This window comes from Dipodomys merriami, unplaced genomic scaffold (assembly GCF_024711535.1).
Source record: "Dipodomys merriami isolate MVZ:Mamm:240054 unplaced genomic scaffold, mDipMer1.0.p SCAF_117, whole genome shotgun sequence".
NCBI classification, from domain to species: Eukaryota; Metazoa; Chordata; class Mammalia; order Rodentia; family Heteromyidae; genus Dipodomys; species Dipodomys merriami.
In genome coordinates this window covers 46,059-60,091 of record NW_027202460.1, presented here as the reverse complement: position 1 = coordinate 60,091, position 14,033 = coordinate 46,059, and positions in this window count along the sequence as shown.

Here is a 14,033-nt window from a genome sequence, read left to right as displayed (position 1 = left end):
ACTGTGTTCATAAAATTGCTTTGTTTTAATTAATTAATTTTAATTAATTTTAATTAAAATATACATCATAATAAAGTCTATTAGAGGTCTGATAGACAAATGATCGAAGGAAAAGTGCTCCAATTTACTGAATCTCTGATATAAAAGTCAGAATGTCAATAGAAGGAGAGCATACCTGCACCTACTGAATTTTTATCAGTTTAACCTGTGACATGTGGGAGCACAGATTCAGGAAGATTCAGCCTTGAATGGTGTTTTGGGGAGCATGGAGAATTCAGAAATTTATCTATGGGGCCCATCACCACCCCAAGAAATCAAGATATTTGAACTTCAAGGAAGTGCATGAGATGGATTGATTAGGTTCAAAGTTATTGATTATTGACCACCAGCTTAATCCAGAAGGAGAGGAGAGAACAGTCTATTCCACACAGGACTAGGGAAAAGTGAAATGAGGTGAGGGAACTCAAGTGGACTCACCCTGGGTTCTTTCTCTTCCATAGTAGACTCTGGTACGAACACCTTCGAGCTTGTGAAGCAAAGCAAAGGCAATAACATCTTCTACAACGTGAATGTGGACAATGAAGGACAGATAACACACATGATCCTGGTGGCAGGTGGGTATAAGTGTGGGGGAGGACACCTATCCACCTGGGCCAGGGGAAGAATGGGGGCTGGACTGGGATAGGGCAGAGTAGCCCATGGTTGATCACCTTAGCCCTGTACTGTTGAGTGGAGGAGTCAGAATGTTTTTCTGTATAGCAGAAACGTCACTTTGGAAACACCTGTATCTGTCACACATTTAGTCCATCCCATTCCCATAGCTCCCTGTGAAATAGCCTGGGCCACCCATGCAGGAATAATTGGGCTGTCAGCTAGGGACCCACATGGCAAATTCTCATTTAATTTGACTGAAGCAGATTTAGTCCTTTCCTGGGGGAAGTGGGCTCATTTCCATGTTGAACTCGCCTAACATGTTCTCAACAGAGTGAACCGTAATGTAAATTTCCCGGCAGGTGTACACCAATGAGCCCCTCAAATATGTTGTCAATCCCCATGATATCTTGATCTCTGACCAAACATTTCAGTTTGATACTGAGGTGTCCATTATACTCAGGGAGAGCATCATATTGAGCATCTGGCTGAATGAATTATAAAGATGTGATTTCTAGTTTTGATTGATTTATTTTTTCAGCTGCTACAGAGCTAACATGGTTAAGTGAAGTTCAAATCATTTGGTCCTCTCCTTTTGTGAGGACAGGGCAAGAACACAGAAAACGTGGATGGTCATGCAGATGGGGATAAAAGGAAACTATAGAGTATGGAGTCCATATAGGAAATCTCAGCTGGACAGGGATTACAGGGGGCTCACGGCATTCACATAGTGACTCAGATGATTGAGATATAAGGATCATGGTTCAAAGCCAACCTGGGGCAGGAGTGACCATGTGACTCTATCTCCAATGAGTCACCAATAAAAGCCAAAACTAGAGCTGTGGCTCAAGTGGCATAAGACTAGCCTTTAACAACAACAACAACAAAGCTCAAACCGCTAGATTAAGCCCTAGGACTAGAACCACGATATAAATATATAATATATAAAATAATTAATAAATAAATAAAAATTAATTAAATTAAAGTAATAATATAAATAAAAATTAATTAAATTAAATAAAAATAAAATAAAAACAACAACCAACAAAGAAAAACAACTCAGTTCCACTATCACTTGATCACTGAGGCAGTGTTGAGAACACAGATGATTAACTGTCCAGGTCCTTGCTCAAAGAGTCACTGTAAAAACCTGAACAGTGGAGGGCTGGCAAAAAGATTAATGTCCATCTACCTTGCCAATGTCACTGCTACAGGAGTGTGGGGAACCAATTTGCTCTTCCTGGTGCTGCTGGGGACAGGGAGGAAATTGGGGGCCAATGAATGGAAACAGCCCAGTGGGAGGCAACATGCCTTTCATGCCTGTCATCCCAGCTAAGCCAAAAGGCTGAGTTCTGAAGTATCCTGGTTCTAATCCAGCCTGGGCAGGAAAAGTTTGTGAGACTCTTATCGCCAATGAACCACTAAAAAATCAGAATTGGCAACATATGTGTGTGTGTGTGTGTGTGTGTGTGTGTGTGTGTGTGTGTGTGTGTGTGTGTGTGTGTGTGTGTGTAAAATTCAAAGTGGTAGAGGGCCAGCCTTGAGCTGAAGAGCTCAGGAACAGCACCCATGCCTAGAGTTCAAACCCCATGACTGACAAAAAAAATTCAGAATATAACCAGACTCCTGCCACTAATCCTAGCTACTCAGTATAGAAGAGTTTGAACTCAGCTCCAAGAGACTGGGATGGCCCATTAATCACCCAAAACCCAGGAGTGGTGCTGTGGTTTACATAGTAGAGTGGTTCTAGCCTTCAACGCAGAGCCTTAGGGAGAATTCCCAGGCCCTGAGTACAAGCTCAGGACTGGAAAAACCCACAATGAAACAAGGACAGAATACTTGAGTGTTTCAGCATTAGGGCAAAAAAAGGTAACCTTCAAAACTGTAAGGATACCTTCATTTCTGTAGATTCCATATGAAATGTGAGGCCAGGTGGCTCTTTTTAAATTTTATTTTTAAATTTTCCTGTAACCACCATGAGATTTCCAGACCCATCAGATCCTACGGAAGTGGAGTATTGGGTGTATGACTTATTTGGTTTAAGCATTTTGGTGAACTCAACCTCCAGCCCAGGGTTGGGCTGGAATAGCAATTATTTCATATTAAAGTATGCCCACTCCTTATGCATATAAACTGAGCTATGTCCTGTTAATTGTGGGTTGGGGGATGTTTAGAGGTAAACAGATGAAGTCTCCCCACTGTGGAGTTGTATGTTCTAGGCATCTGGTGTTCCTAAGGCCTTTTTTTATGTCATTCAAGAGGCTCCAGCCTCTACATTCCTGGACTTACCCATGTCCATCCTTCCTATAGTTACCAGCAGTAGGGGAAAATATTTTTGCTTTTTGTCAGTCATGGGGCTCGAACTCTGGGCCTGTGCACAATCCCTGAGCTCTTCAGCTCAAGGCTAGAGCTCTAGCCACATATATAGCACCATTTCTGGTTTTCTGGTGGTATCACTGGAGATCAAAGCCTCATGGACATTCCTGCCTGGGCTGGCTTTGAACCTTTGAGATCCTCCAGATCTCAGCCTCCTGAGTAGCTAAGATGAGAGGCATGAGCCACTGGTGCCAGGCTGGCATTCTTTATTCTTGACACAGGACAGGGCTCAGTTCTGCTGAAAGGAAACCACCACATGGTTCAGGCAGAAGAGAGTTTATTGGGGGGGGACAATCCAACCACTAGCCTGCACCAGATGTAAGCCATGCTGAGAGGTGGAGCTAATAGAGGAGACAGACTATATCTGGGAAAGAGGAAGAAGAGGTGTGGCCAAAACCAGATGTTGAAGAGATATGAGAAAGGAAGTAACCTCAGAGGAAGTGGAAGTAAGCCTAGAACCTGGAAATCCTTTGCTGATTCAGTCAAGTGATTGATAGCTACTGGTAATTACTGGGCAGGTGAATTCTGGTGAGCCTCCATTCTGTACAAGGACAAGTAGGGGAATAGAGAGGTTCTGTGGGCAGAACTAACAGCACCTTTACTTTGCCTTCCTGTATCACAATCTGTGACCAAAGCTACATTCTTGGGAAATGTGGGGTACAACATCAGTCACGGTCTTCAAGATTATTTTCTTTCCTAATGTTGAAACACTCAAGGACTCTGTAGTTGTCTCTGTGTGTTTTCAGGTCCTGAGTTGGTACCCAGGACATGTGCATCCTCCCTCAGGTTTTGTGTTCAAGGCTAGCACTCTACTACTTCTGGGTTTGGGGATGATTCATTGGAGATGAGAATCTCATGGACTTTCCTGCCCCCAGTCTGACTTCAAACCATGATATTTAGATCTTAGCCTTCTGGGTAGCTAGGACCAGGAGTGTGAGTGAGCCTGGAGTTATTCTAAATAATAGTTATTATTATTATTTTTATAATTAATAGTATAGTTCTCTTATAGATTTAGTTTTCCATGATTCAATTGAAGTGGCTTATTCTGAGCCAGGGGACATTGATTTGAGTCTTCACAGTCAGAATTGGATTCTGGGAAACTGTTATTGAATCACTGAGTTAAGTCACAATAGCACAAATTTCCGAAGAAAAGGAAGAAGGCAATGAAAAACATCGAATCCAGATAACGACTTTCCAGGAAAGAGGAAAAGATGTATCAAAGTTTAGGATGGATTGTTGTCTTAGAGTTGATTCCATTTGAATGAGGAAGATGGATGTGCATGCATTTTTGAAGATGCTACTACCTATTGGGAGGGAGCAGCGGGCAATCAAATGCACCTGAGACCCTGTGAATGGCTTCATAGTGCAGATTACACATGGAAAACAAAGCGCCTACAGAAGGAGAACATGGCCAGGGCAAATTTATTTCTAACAGGACCAAATCTGTGCCTGGGGCCTGGTCTTCCTAGGACAAGGAGATGGTTTCCTCAAACTTCTATCCAAGATGCATTTTTGGGTGGTAATGGCTGATGGGTAGTTTCTACTGGAAATTCCATGTGTATCTTCATGCCCAAATGATTTCTGAGGATCTGCCCTATGGCTAAGAGAGTGTGCCAATATGACATCCTCCACTAACTCTGAAAGTCCCCCGAAGTTCATCATCTTCCATGCTTCAGATCAAACATGACTGACTGTGTCCTTCTCCTCGCAATTATGTGGAGGCCGAAGTCATCAGGGAAGATTTCTGTGATAAATGTTTTTTCTCACTCATGCAATTGTTTCTAATATATTTATAAGATGATTTCTATGCTGCTGTGTATGTCCCTCCCACACGGTATAACCCCTGCTTTCACTTGATGTTGGTATAATTTGTGGAAGGGAAGAGCAAAAACAAATCATTTCACTAAGGATACAGGTGGACCCATTGCAACAATGAGATGTAGAAGTCGTTATTTCAAAAAAAGAATTTTACCACTTTGGTGGGGGGGGGGGAGGAAGGATCGGGTGGGGAGAGGTGGAGGGAGTATGGGAATGGATGAGAAGGGGAAACAAAGAGGAGGCAACAATGCTTGATAAGAAATGTACTCGTTAGAAAGAATGACATTTCCCCATTTGTTAGGAAATGGAAAGGCTTGGAAAAAATTATATTAAGTGAAGTAAGCCAGGCCCAAAGAAACATAGGTCCTATGGTTTTCCTTATTTGCAATATCTAGTATAGGTATGAGTCAAGCGAAAAAGGTCAGATAACGTGATGTTAGGAAAGTGAACCCTTAAATATGTATTTTAATGTTTTCGTTTCTTTCATGCATGTGTTTCTAACGCATTTATAAGATTATTTCTTTGTTGCTTTGTATGTCCCTCCCCCACAGTGTAACCCCCGCTTTCACTATATTTGATGTCAGTATAACATGTGGAGGAGATGGGGACAAACAAGTCGTTTAAGGATTCAGGTGGACCTGTTGCAACAATGAGAAGTACAAAATGTCATGTCAAAACCAGCTTTACAATGTTGGTGTGGGGGGGGAGGGGGGTATGATTGGGTGGGGGGGAGGGGGGAGGCTGGGAAGGGATGTGAAGGGTAAACAAAGGAGGAGGCTGCAATGCTTGGTAAGAAATGTATGCATTATCCTGCCCATGTAATTGTAACCCCTCTGTACAGTATATTCTCAAATAAAATAAAATAAAATAAAATAAAAATAAATAAAAAAGAAATGTACTCGTTATCTTGCCCATGTAATTGTAACTTCTCTGTACCGTATTCTCACAAAAAAAAAAAAAAAACAAAAAAAACAAAAACATAGACTAAGCCAGGCACCAGATGGCTGAGGCCTGTCATCCTAGCTACTCTGGAGGCTGATATCTGAGGATCACATGTTCAAAGTCAGGCCAGGCTTATCTCCAGTGAACCACCAGAAAACCAAAATGGTGCCATGGCTCAAGTGGTAGAGCACCAACCTTGAGTTGACAGTTTCCAGGCCCAGAGTTCAAACCCCACGACCACCACCACCAACAACAACAACAAAAATCAAAACAAAAAAAAGAGACTACGATAGTCTCCTTCAAGAGAGACTCTGTTAACCATGGAACTCCACTTATCCAATGAAAAATATAGTAGAATTAAAGTAGCAAATGGGTTGGGCCAGGTTTGTGTCTACTCACTTCAGGGAAGCTCAGTACTCATCTGTGAAAAAGTGCAAGGAAGGAAAAAACACAACAAGATCAAGGGAGATGTTCAATATGACAAAGTTTATGCACTCACACTTGAGTACAGTGCAACTGTAGACAAAGAACATACTGAGTCAGGATCTTAGATAGTGATTTCATTTCATGTTTTTTTTGGGGGGGTATTCTATAGGAAACAGCCCTGGGCCTCACCTGGAAATGGAATAATTTGGATGCTGGAAAATAGGATGTTGTTCTCCTTGGCGAGCTCCTCCACCTTCTTTAACTACCCTGGTCTCAGGGCCTCTAATCTCCCTGCATGGCATAGAGAGGAAATGAGAAATGGTGTGCACTGGAACGTGGCCTAGATTTCCATGTGTCCCCGAGCCACATGGGGCTGTCTCCCCACCCACTGCATGTCCCCAGCTGGCCCTCTGAGGATCAAGCTGGGTTCCCTATGGAGTGAAGGTGTGGTGACATTGATGGAAGTGAACATTTTGGGGTACACACACTTTTAGGGTCTTTAGGATCACTCATCTGTGGCACCCCAATAAAGTTACTTGTGGGAACTTTGCTCAAGTTCCCCACCAGGTGCCCCCAGGGGGCTCAGAGCGAGGGGGCTCCCGTGCTGCGCCCCCTTGTCCCTGGACCACAGCCACCTCCAGAGTTGCCAACACTGCGGGCATTCATGTGGCCGATTGCTACCAGAGCCCTTGCGGGCTGTCCTAGTCCTCCCCAGAGATTCCCTAGTACTAGATAGGAAATGTACTCATTACCTCACCCATGTAACTTTAACCCCTCTGTACAGTATCTTTACAACAAAAAAAATTAAAAAGAAAAGAGAAAAAGAAATCACAGATACTTTCAGGCCAGGGCATTTACCAATATTTATTAATTAAGCCCATGTCTTTTCCAGTCCTTGTTAGCCTTCTTCTATCTCAATAGAACTTTATAATGCAAAGACATTACCCATATGCCAAGAAAGATTAAAGCATTAAAGAATTAAAGTCACTTATACACAAGATTTGGCCAGTATAGACTTTGAAACAAGAGAACCCAATATCATTTGCTCAACCAGTAAAAATGATTTATTTTTTTTACAAAAAACAGTATTAATAGGAAACTAGCTAAATAAAAGTGTGCATATGCATCATTAAAAATCTACTTTCAAAAGACAAACAAAAAATCATACTACAAATTTAGTAAAAGGAGGAATTTGAAACTGTACAAAATTAATATTGCAACTTTATTTCAAAGTATGTCTGAAATAGATTCATGGCTCAAATGGAAAGGCCTTCTGTTCAAACCTCAGTGCCATAAAACGAAAATAAAACATAAAACAAAAACCAAACACAATGACTTTCTATGAAGATTTCTTTTTAACAAAGAAGAAGTGTATTATCCCATTAGCAGTTATTGATTTCTGGATGATACGACTGTGATTTTTATTTATATAATGTTTTTCAGTATTTCCCTAGCTGTCTAAAACAAGGATAAATGCATTTCATTCTACACTGTTTTAAGAAAATCTCATACACAACAGTTGCTTAATTTTTTAAAAAGTACCCTTCAGGAATTACATGTTACCCAAAAAATAAATAAGTAAGTAAAAATAAAAAAATAAACAAAGAATTTGTTGCTACAAAACTGGATTGAAAGAAGCACTATACTGAGAAGACTCCAAGACAATTTTTGATGTGTGATGGAAAAGGGGAAGAGGATGAGATTACTATCTCAGTAGCAGAGCACAAATACTTGGAACTATAAGCTATGAGGATACATCTACCAGTGTTCCCTTCTCATAATGAAGTGTGAAAAATTAGCCTTATGGAAATTTGTTTGAAAGCTGGTGAACAGGAAATGGACTTAGCACATAAAAACAAGAGGTAAGTAAGAAAAGAGGTTAGTGAAAGAAAACCAACTCCTAATGTTCCAACTCCTAATGCACTCTCAGAATAACTGGAGTTCTGCAACCATCTTGAAATTAACTGAATTGTGATTATTTGCACAGAAAGCTTGAAGACATTAACAAAATGCCAGAATCATGTAAGTAGGGTATTTGTGTACCATATTTATTCAGAACCTTTTGAAATTTGAAATTTTGATTCTGGATTTGTGTTTTGGGAGAGGAAAGAATTGAATAAATGCTTCGAATGTGTTTTTCTTTTGTTATTTCAAAGGATAACATTACAAATGGTTTCACTTTTGTGTAAAGAATCTGCGCAGTACACCTTCTAGGAATAAAGCTAAAAAGTTGACTTTTTTGGCGGGGGGAACAAATTATCAAAAGTTTTTTGTAGTGCTGTGGATATTTGACTTTTTTTAATTGCTTAGATATAAAATGTCTTAGAACTTTAGAAAAAAACGATGCATACAATTCTTAGGCTTCGGTGAGTGACAGGAAACATTTTAGAAGAAAACTGTTTCCACTCATTTTGGAACTTTGTCAAACAAGTCTCCTGAGTACAAAGGAAGTACAAGGGAATAGTCCAGGAAGGAAAATGTCCTTGCAAGCAGTATCATGCCCAAACAGCAGCATCATGAAAGAATTCTGCAATTATCTTAGAAGAAAACCCTGAACTGGATGAGATCACCCTTACATGTGCCTAGGCCAAGAACTGAACAAGGTTGAATGAAAATCTTCAGAAAAGGAAGCGAATCTCATTTGGGAACCTAATGGTAAGAGGGCCTGCCCACTTCCCCTGGTAAGGACACATTGCTATGGAAACCTCTTAACCCTTCAGATTCAGTAACTGACATCAGAAGATTATCCCCTTGTCTGGGGTAAAACTAACAGAGAAGCTGGGAAGGTTAAGGGAGGAGTTGATGGAGGGTTAAAAGGAGAAATTGTTTGGCTTGTATCAAAGTGTTAAAGAAGGAAGGCTAGTAACAGAAATTCAAAACACCATGTCCTGGGAGCTAGTCAAACTTTTTAGCTAAAGTTTAAACCATCAGAGATCCCAGCCTCCCTCCCTGTTGTGAAAGAAACTACCCTTTGTAAGCTCTTGTCTCAGAGAAAAGAACTAGTTTCATCCCATTACTAGCAACAGAATGCTTTTATTTTGTGAATCTAAAGTCCTGACTTTAGCTTTACATATTAAGTCAGCCCTCTCCAAACTGTGCAGCACCATGGAAGTGCTTAATATATTATATACATTATATATTATATAGAGATATAGATATAGTGTCTTCATGGGTCTGGGGTGTGATTTGGCTAAAATAAGTGCTAAAACTCCCGTGTAGCCAAGTTTGGGAATTACTGAACTTCAGCAGTGAGGCGAGGTGGCACGGGATATGTTTAAAAGAAAATGCAATATTACCTCTCTGGACCTTTTTAAAACTAAGAATGAGCTAGTTTGCAACAAGCAAAACTAAGACAATAGGCTGCTGGGTACACAAAAACAGACAGCACGTCCTGACAACACCTTCTTTGAGCTTTATCTCTTTGTTGCTTTGTATGTCCCTCCCCCACAGTATAACCCCTGCTTTCACTATATTTGATGTCAGTATAACTTGTGGAGGAGATGGGGAAAAACCAGTTGTTTAAGGATTCAGGTGGACCTGTTGCAACAATGAGAAGTACAAGTTGTCATCTCCAAAACGAGCTTTACAAGTCGGTGGGGGTGGGAGGGAAGGGGGGGAAGGAGAAGGATTGGGATTGGTGGGGGAGGGGGGAGGCTGGGAAGGGATGTGAAGGGTAAACAAAGGAGGAGGCTGCAATGCTTGGTAAGAAATGTACGCATTATCCTGCCCATGTAATTGTAACCACTCAGTACAGTATGTCCACAATTAAAATTAAATTAAATTAAAAAAAAAAAGAAAGATCGTACCAATGGGAGCCTTTTCTCCTCCAGGGAACAAACATCTTTCTCACCCAAAACGCCAAAACTTCAACATCGATTGTAGGAGAAAAGGAGCCACGAATGCCAGGACTCCCAACTAGGAAGAAAGGAGCCAGCAGCTCCAGAAGGAAACCAATCCTCGCAATCGCCCATCATCCATTTATATGGGGCCGGGGTAGGGGTCGGGGTGGGGGTGGCAACTGGGGTCCCCAGGGCTTTTGTCCGGAAAGCCCACACCTGCTCCTTCTCCGGTCCCAACCCCACACATTGTCTGTGGTGCCCCAACAAAGTTACTTGGGGGAACTTTGCTCAGGTTACCCACCCGGTGCCCCGACAGTCTCAGGGGGAGAGGGGTGAGGCCGCTGCTGCTAGCGAGACGCCCTGGCTCCCAGGCCGTGCCCCTGGGTCCCTGGACCACTGCCACCTCCCAGGTCGCCAACACCTTGGGCGTTTGTGGGGCCAATCCAGACCTGATCCCTGGCGGGCTGCCCTCCTCCTCCTCAGAGGTTCCCCAGGCTTGGGGCCGGCCAGGCTCCCCGCCTTGGCCCCCTGGCGAGCCCCAACTGGATCCCTTTCTGCAATTCAGCCCGCATGGCCAGTGCCGCCCAAGCAGGGTGGTCACGGGAGCCCCTGCCTCCCTGACCCCAAGGCCGACCACCTACCCACCCTATGGGTGCCATGCCCGGTCCCCCAGCGCGCGGCCACTCCGGCCAGCAGCCGGGCACGCGTGCCCTAGCCCAATATGTCTGGCACAGCACAAGCACAGAAGAGCCCTCCCTGCTAGCCCCCGACACCGGCACTCACCGCTTGCGCTCCTTGTCGCTTAGGCGCCGCCTTTGACTAGCCGCCTCAGCCCGGTGCCCTCTCCTCAGACCGAGGCCGGCCGCACTCAAGAAACCTGCGCCTGGTGGGCTTGGAGAGCACCCACACACAGGGCGTGCTTGCGTCCCCGGACCTAACGCCTGCACCTGAGCCGCGGGAGAGGCTGGGCTGCGTGCACAGAGGCAGCCCTGGAGATAGAGCATGTGCAGTGTGTGCCCCTTGCCTGTAGGCCAATCCCCCTACCCTCCTTGAGCAGTGGGCGAGATCCTGCTGGAGGCAGGGAGCTGGATGGAGCTGGGCCAGCGCCAGCCTTCACTGAGAGACACTTTTGTCCAGGTACCACACCTGGAGTTTTCTTCCCTGGTTCCTATGTCAATGAATGTGTTATACTTTTATGGAGTACATTGAAAGGGATACAGAGTATTCTCTGCGAATAGGGGGCCCATTACATTTGGATTTTGGACTTCTTTGGGCACATTTTATCTGCCCTGTGTTCTAATAGGTTAATAGATTACGTATGCATAAACATCATGCAGTACCTAAAACCGTAAACCCTAATAAGGCAAGGAATAATAGATAATATACTTATTTCTAACTCCGCCCATTTTAGATTTCCGTCCAGTACTGTGAGGAAGGAGAAAATACATGCTTACTGGGGAGATCGTGAATACTTTACAAAGGCTGAAGTGGCACAGCATCAAAGAAAATGTCAGCCTCTGAAAGGAGCAAGTCTAACCTGATTATTAATTACAGCAAAGGGTTAAAACGGTGGCTGCAAAGACAGTTAAAGCTCATCTGGAAGTAAACTTTAACACTTATCCCAAGATTTGAGCAATAGTTCATGAATAACTTAAGAGCATTTAAAATGGTGGTCAGAGAAATCGAAAGTGCCTTAATTACAGAAAATAAAAAGACTAGACTTGAATGCGATAGTACATATTTTAGATGAGAAGCAATAGAATCTGAAATTCAAGTGTGGTTATCAGGAATGGATAACAGTACAAAGTTTCTGGAGATAATAAAGCACAAGATGACTTCTAGCTCTTTCTGGGAACTTATTGTGAGAGACACCTACCTCATTAGTTTGATTATTATCCTTGTAAATATTTATCAGTACATTAATGAAACTTACAAAATATATACCACTACCAATTTGAAAGAAATGTATAGGGAAAGATGCCTGGACTGTATTAAACGAACTCCTTTTGTAGAATGCAAATGCTCCATAATAAACTTTCTGTTAGTGTTATCATCAATGTTTCTGACCCTTAATGTGCCCATCTATAACATGGGATCATAATATTTACCTGTACAATGGTTCACTTTACGGTCAACTTTGGCTAGAAATGGCACCCAGATAACGAAATATTATTAATTCTACAGGTTTCAATGAAGACGTATTTAAATAGGTAGCATTGTGAGAATATAGCACATTACCTTCCATAGTGTCAGTGGAAGGAAGGCCTAATATAAGCAAGGTAAGAAGGAACTCTGTCAGTTATAGATTACAGATCTTCCTTAGTTTTCAGGGCCCAGATGTTGGATTTGTTAAGGCTTCACAATCATAATGGATAGTGATGATGTATATTTTTAACATACACATGTATAACATATATCTGTTAAAATTATATTGGATATAATTGTATCACATAACTATATCATATATGCATGTACATATGTGTATGTATATGTGTTTGCATATTGAAAAATATAGCAGATTCAAATTAGAGTCGTTCTTACTGAGGTAACACATCACCAAAGTAAAACCTGAATTATTTACTGAACTTCCAAAAAATATGGATAGAAATAATAGCTAAAGCTGTTTTTTTTGGTCAGCTGGGGGCTTGAACTCTGGGCCTGGGCACTGTGCCTGAGCTCTTCAGCTCAAGGCAAACGTTCCCCACTTGAGCCACAGCACCACTTCTGGTTTTCTGGTAGTTTATTGGAGATAAGAGTCTCATGGGCTTTCTTGCCTTGGCTCACTCTGAACCAAGATCCTCAGATCACAGCCTCCTGAGTAGCTAGGATTACAGGCATGAGCCACTGGTACCTGTCTAATAGCCAAATCTTAAGCCAACAAGATTTGATTATAAAGAGGTAACGTGAAAGAAGTAATTTTTATTTGTTGAATTTGTTCCTTATCCCTCCTTTTCTCTGTCTCTCTCTCTTTGCCTGTTTAGTTCATTGGATGAGCTGGATGCTGCTTAGTTCATGAACCACTAAAAAAAGCCAATCAGATTTCTGAAATCCAAATGAAAGTTTGTTTTTTGACATATATATATATATATATATACATATATATGTATATATATGTATATATATATATATATATATATATATACCCAATATATGTAGTATATTATAATTACGTTGTGTTGTTTCTGTTTCTCTACAGATTTCTGGCTAATATACCTTGGAAGGTTATGAAAATAATATAAATTAATTATCATCTAAAAGCAATTATGATTTTTAACTTGGTAGGTTATAAAAAAATTAAAGTGAGTAAAGAATCTCATATATAATGTGGTCTGGATAAATAGCAGCTATTATTATCCATGAATGAATACCAAAAACAAAAGCTAAAGGAGTAGAAAAGGTGAATAATAGCACTTTAAAATAATTTTCTACGTTTTGTGGGTAATCATAAATATATGTAAAAAGGAGGTTTAAGAGAAGAAAAAATTTGTTTATAGCTCTGATGCACAAAATAGTTGTATATATCATATTTTAATTCCTTGCAAATAAATGTGCTAATGATCCATTAATTACAGAGAGCTGTACTTTTAAAATATAATAGAAAGCAGAGGTTTAAAATCACATCTGAAAATTATATTCCAATTTGCATAACAGTTCATTTCACTCTACTTGCTAATAGAAAGGAGAAATCTAGGGAAAACTTCCTTCTGAACTGATCTCCAATGTCACCAGGTAGTTACATGATATAGCACTTAACTAATATCAATGTTTTCATTCAGTGTCTTCTGGGGAAGCCAATAGCTATGGTGAGTGTGTAAAATTGGTTAAAACATTCTATTTAACCTACATATATTTCAATATGTTTGTTGTATACTAGGCAACATCCTCAATCCTCAGGGATTTGTCAAAAAGCTAAAAATAAGAATAGGAATATAAGCATAATTTAAGGCAGAATGTGTTATCAGGATGATAAACGACTTGGCC